Genomic DNA, 6139 nt, shown 5'->3' with positions numbered 1-6139 from the left:
TGCATCTTGGACTTAAAATAACCACACACCCCTCTACCAAAATATGCGAATAGTGATATATTTTGGAACTGGCCCTCTTGTGAGAATGACATGTTTCTCCATGCATAGGTGTAAACTTGACAGGCTCACACAATGGATTTAGGGCGCACCCACAATTCTGTTTGCCCCACCATTTCTCCCTAGGAAACTCACTGTTTAGCGCTAAATCGGAACAAATGGCAATTGGGTTTTCCACAGATTTGCCTTTTGTCCAGTTTTTTGCTAGACAGCAGGTTTTCCCTGAGGAAAACTGCAGGGCAAAGGCTGAACGCAGAGGTATTTTTCCTAGAAAAAGAGGTGATGAGACTCACCATGAACGCCTTCCTCATTCTCTTATAATGGCAATGGCGCCCACCTGAAAGAACTGAGTTCTGGTGAGTTCCATCTGGGGGGGAAAAAGCCCTGGCTAAACCACTCAGACCTGTACCTAGAAAGCACAGGATAAGCGGAAAAAAGCTCAAGCCCATGCTTTCTATTCTTATTAAGAATTTACACCCTGCCCTAGGTGACTTAATCCATCCCCCTCGCTCTTCCCGCTTTCTTTGAAGCTCAGACTAGAAGGCCTCAGGTGGGCCCAACAGACTGCAAAGCTATAAGGAAGACTGAACTAGGTAAGTCAAGAGACTCCATAATATCAAAACCAGGGCCTTTTTTCAGCCGGAACTCGCCAAAACTCAGTTCTGGCACCTTTCAGGTGGGTGCCATTGCCATTATAAGAGAACAAGGGAGGTGTTCATGGTGAGTTCCGGCACCTTTTTTTCTAGAAAAATAGCACTGATTAAAACACAAATTAAATCTCCAACATGTTTTATAGAGACAATAGCCATTTTGTCCCAGTTTGGGGCCACAATCCTAGTCACCACGAAAAACATTCTTGTGGAAAGCACCTGTCAAAGTTGTTTCTGCTCAAATTCCATCTTAAGATGTTCACCCTGAGAGATCCTAGGACAGGATATAGAAAACAAGCTGAATGTTTAGAATCGAAGGTTTAAGAAGACCTGCATCTGAAGTGGCAGCTCACTGTATCCCAGTAAAACAATACTGCCATCTTCAGGACATTTGTATTTAAAACAGGCCCGAATACTGTATCTGTGGCCTGGTTCACACAAAACTTTTTCTTATGGCAATAACCTTCATGTAGGGAAAACTCTGTACTGTACATTGTCACATATGCAGTACAGGACAGGTGAATGTGTTGTAGCCTACTAAGCATATCTGCTAGCACAAGGATTTCTGGTGGCACAACTGCATTTCTCCGCCCTCGTTTCTTCCCTAAATCTGTTCTGGGGTTCCCAGAACTGGGGTGTGCTGAAAGAAAAGGGAGGAGTGGTTCCATGGCACAAGTAGGAATTCTTGTGCTAGTGTAAGCCTTTTCAAAACCCAGGACCCAGCTTTAACTCATGCATGCATTTGGGGACCCCCTTTTTAAATCTGTTACCATATTGTTACATGCTACCCCACTCTCCACACCTGTATAAGATTCCAAGGGTCCAGGCACTTACGCAAGGTTCGTGTTTCGTTTGGAAATGAGGCACACTGGAGACTGTGGTGTCTTTATGTTACATGGTTTATTAACACATGTATACAGCCTGAGCCTATGATGGAGGGGCGGGTCCCATCACTACATTCTCAGAGGGTTCCATTTCTCCCACTGCTGCAGCCTCTGATCCAAACTGTTAGCCTATATTGTGCTCTGCCCCCACCCTGTCTCCAGCTTGCCGCATTTAACAGACTGACACCATTTCCCCTCGATCATGCCATAGCCAATGGAAAATCTTAAACTTCCTCCTAACAAAAACTTGGGCATTGTCTTGACTACCTCAGAGCTCTGGGAGGGGCCCCACTCATCCGCCAGCTGGCAGAGTCTCTTAATGGCCCACCTCTCAAGCAATCTGCTCAACGCAGGAAGTTGGGTCCAGCTATTAAGAGTACGACTTCCTGTTTTTCCCTCCAACCACTGATTAAATCCTAACACTTACTAATTCCAGGACCCTTGTACCCACAAACTCTGACACCCAAACTCATGACAATATATTTGCATGGTGGTAGTGCTGCCGCTGTGTCCCACCTTGGATCAGGGCACGACCCACCAAGTGAAGACCAGTGTGCTAGCAGATCTATTGACTTGGATATTGCCCTCTATTTAAAGTGATTACACAGGTAGGGAAGCCAGTATGTTCAATAACAGGCATGCGAACACTCACACACATTTTTTTTGTATGCCAGTTACCTTGATAATGATGATGATAGTAATTTATTATTTATATATTTCTCTATGCAGGAAAAAACATCATGGATGTAAAACAAACCAGTGCCATGGCTGCCCTATTCAGGTATGGGAGATTTTAACCACAGCCATTACACACAGAGGCCTCCCTGCATCTTCCACAGCCTCCTCCTAGGGCCTTCTGGAGCAGCATTCCATGAGGAGCTGCTATCCAAAGGATCCTCCTCAGTTCCCCTCTCCCCACCTTCAGAGTATACATGTACAACTGCCTTCAAGATGGAAGCAAGGGCTTTGACTCTCACCTCACATATTTTGAGATCATTAACAGCTCCCTTGTCGTTGTCATGTCCTCTGTTGCTGCTGGAACTTAATTTTTGCTAGAAAGGGGGGGGGGGAAGCTACGTCATCATGAATGATGGCCCTACTGAGGCTATACATCACACATGCCCCTACCCCAGATGACAGAGTGTCAGGTGTCATAAGGAGCTACAAAGCCCATACTGAAGCCCAGAATGTAAGGGATGCACAGCATGTTTGGACAGAGTCATCACAAAGAATTATCAAGTAGACCGTTCGAGTAGAAAGTTTTGAAGATGGAATTTTATTGTGACATGCTGAATTTGATTTTTTCCTACACCAAAGCAATGAACAATGGGGATCTGAACAGAATTCAAGAAGGCTGCCAATACAGTAGTACCTCAGGTTACATACGCTTCAGGTTACAGACTCCGCTAACCCAGAAATCGTGCTTCAGGTTAAGAACTTTGCTTCAGGATGAGAACAGAAATCGGGCTCCGGCGGCGCGGCGGCAGCAGGAGGCCCCATTAGCTAAAGTGGTGCTTCAGGTTAAGAACAGTTTCAGGTTAAGAACGGACCTCCGGAACGAATTAAGTACTTAACCCGAGGTACCACTGTCCAACCATTCCCCAGGTCCTGAAGGACCATTTCTCCTTCAGGGAAAAATATCCTGCCAAGGACAGCCAAACAGGGATTTTCTTGCCAGAAAGGAGAGGTTTGATAATTAAAACCACCACAAAATTTGCTGAGCAAATCCTATGAGGAATACAAACAAACATAAGAGATGTCATTCAAATAAATGTAATTTTATTGGAATCTGAAATACAGAAATGACAATGAACACATTTTTGTGCAGAGAGACTAACCAGTCAAAGAAATAAGGATGGATGTTTTTAATAAACTGGGTGCCAACAGTACTATTTATTAAAGTTGGAGGGCATAATATAATTTTTTTAATACCATTACTGGATCTAAAGCCCAGGAATTCACTAATGTGGAAGTGAATACTGCTGCCCTTGCTGGTACAGTTGTCATTTTCATCAGTGACTCTTGGGCAGAAAAAGTGCCCTGTGTAGCCAATGTTTTCTTTCCATGAACAGTTTTATTCTCCTTTGCCATAGCTGATTCCATGCCCAAGCAGATTCGTGATTTGTGTTGCTTATTTACTACATGTTAAGTGCGTGTAACAAGATGCAGGACAACTAGCTCTGTAACTGGCTGTTGAGTGAATAAGCCTGCTAGTTAGAGACAAGTAATCAAACTTTTGTTGACATAGACTCCGGCAATACTACTGCAAAACCTGTAGCTCTGTCAAACCTCCACAGCAGGGCTTAAGCTGAAAGCTGTAATATTAAAATATGTTTGGGTTTGGATCAAAGTCCTCCAGATCATTCAGAAAGTCATCGGGATTCGTAGACATGCCCGCCCGCTTTCCCATACAGTTAGGTATCATGTTCTCACAGGTATTACATTTAAGCTCATAGCCAAGCCCTCTCCAGAAATGGATGCATGGCTATGAATGCATGTTCTTGGATCTGTGAAATGAAACTATATAAAGTTTAGCAAGATTTATACACTACTATAAATGCATACACTCTAAACAGTTTACATGAAATGATATAAAGCATTCATTAAAAATAGCAGTCGGTGGAATTCAACATTGTGCTAAGGCAATCAATCCGCCATGGGAAACATTTGGGGTTGCCAGATGGGACACTCTCTCCTTTCCTTCCATTGTGCAGTTTGGGAGGTTCTATCAAACCAATCGGGAGACGCGGGTGGCGCTGTGGGTTAAACCACAGAGCCTAGGACTTGCCGATCAGAAGGTCGGCGGTTCGAATCCCCGCCACAGGGTGAGCTCCTGTTGCTCGGTCCCTGCTCCTGCCAACCTAGCAGTTTGAAAGCGCATCAAAGTGCAAGTAGATAAATAGGTACCGCTCCAGCGGGAAGGTAAACGGCGTTTCCATGCGCTGCTCTGGTTTGCCAGAAGCGGCTTAGTCATGCTGGCCACATGACCCGGAAGCTGTACGCCGGCTCCCTGGCCAATAAAGCGAGATGAGCGCCGAAACCCCAGAGTCGGCCACAACTGGACCTAATGGTCAGGGGTCCCTTTACCTATCAAACCAATCAATGAGGCTGGAGTGGGGGGCAAATAAAAATAGACTTTAAAAGAGTAGGAATAAAAAAATTATCAGAATTACAGTGGTACCTCAGGTTACATACGCTTCAGGTTACAGACTCCGCTAACCCAGAAATTGTGCTTCAGGTTAAGAACTTTGCTTCAGGATGAGAACAGAAATCGTGCTCCGGTGGCGCGGTGGCAGCAGGAGGCCCCATTAGATAAAGTGGTGCTTCAGGTTAAGAACAGTTTCAGGTTAAGAACAGACCTCCGGAACGAATTAAGTACTTAACCCAAGGTACCACTGTATCTCTGAGATCATCTGGAGGAGTGTCATTATTTGCCCCTTGTGTTTCAGAAGCCCAACTAGTTTCAACCTGAGGTTGGACATTTAGTGTCATCGGTCCCATGCTGTCGAAGACTTTTCTAGCTAAGATTCCAGCTAAGATTCAGCTTCTAGATTCAGCTAGTATCCTCACTGACAACTTACAGAACCTCTTTGAAGACTGCTCCTTATGTCAACAGTCCTATTCAGTTGTTTACACTTTTTAAAGATAAGCCAGTCATTTTTATGATCATTCTGTACTGTTTTCATTGTGCGTGTAAATTTTGTTGTACACCCTACTGATATTTTATGCGACGGGTGGGCTATAAATACTAGCATAAATAAAAAATGGATAATAAATAAGAATATAAATAAAATAAGCAGACTTTAAGAACAAAAGTGGTTGTTAAAATTACATTTCTTGGCAGGCTTGCCGGAACAAAAAAGTTTGAAGCAGAACATATGAACTATGGGAGGGATTCATTTCTCTTGATCAAAATAGGGACGTCCTATTCCATAGTAATAATATTTTTTTTACTATTTATACTCTGCCCATCTGACTGGGTTGCCTCAGCCCCTCTGGGTGGCTGCCAACATATGTAAAAACATAATAAAACATTAAGTTCCTTATAGAAGGCTGCCTTCAGATGACTTCTTAAAAGTTGTATAGTTACTTATTTCCTTTGTTCGGGTGCCGAATAACTCAATACCCTCCAACTTTTCTCCAATGAAAATAGGGATCAAATCAGAAACCGGGACGGCTGCTGTAAATTTGGGACCGTCCCTGGAAATTAGAGACACTTGGAGGGTCTGCAGTCTGCACTGGTCCCACTGATGTCCATCTGAACTCTGCGAAACTGCACCTGCTGCGAAGTCAAGTAAAACAGCAGCCTTAACGCCAAGCAGGGCTGGCGCCACAATTCCCGAGAGCGCCATTGCTTTCTCTGCCAAGCTTCTGCCTCCTGCCCTCTTCCCCTAGAAGTCGCTCTGCCACTTCTCACCTCTATGGTTGAAGCCCCCTCTACATTTTGCATTGGAATTGCCAGGTGCGCGCGACTCTTCCATTCCCCCCCCCCCACACACACTCCCTACCTCTGCGTGATGGGTCTTCTGTTCAAGGGCCAACCGACGC

General features: G+C 44.5%; 1 long non-coding RNA gene across 1 annotated transcript; it reads right to left on the bottom strand.

Annotated features, from left to right (window-relative positions):
• Window positions 1-3353: 3353 nt before the first annotated feature.
• On the bottom strand, window positions 3354-5858 carry LOC308479287. Its single transcript, XR_013987594.1, has 2 exons — window positions 4679-5858; window positions 3354-4316 (listed from the first exon to the last, which is right to left on the bottom strand). It is a non-coding gene; the product is annotated as an uncharacterized lncRNA (long non-coding RNA).
• Between the last annotated feature and the right edge of the window lie 281 nt (window positions 5859-6139).

Source organism: Podarcis pityusensis, assembly GCF_964106645.2.
Source record: "Podarcis pityusensis genome assembly, chromosome: 1".
In the NCBI taxonomy this organism is placed as follows: domain Eukaryota; kingdom Metazoa; phylum Chordata; class Lepidosauria; order Squamata; family Lacertidae; genus Podarcis; species Podarcis pityusensis.
The sequence above is the reverse complement of the archived record's forward strand: the minus strand, read 5'-3'. Positions and strand labels throughout refer to the sequence as shown.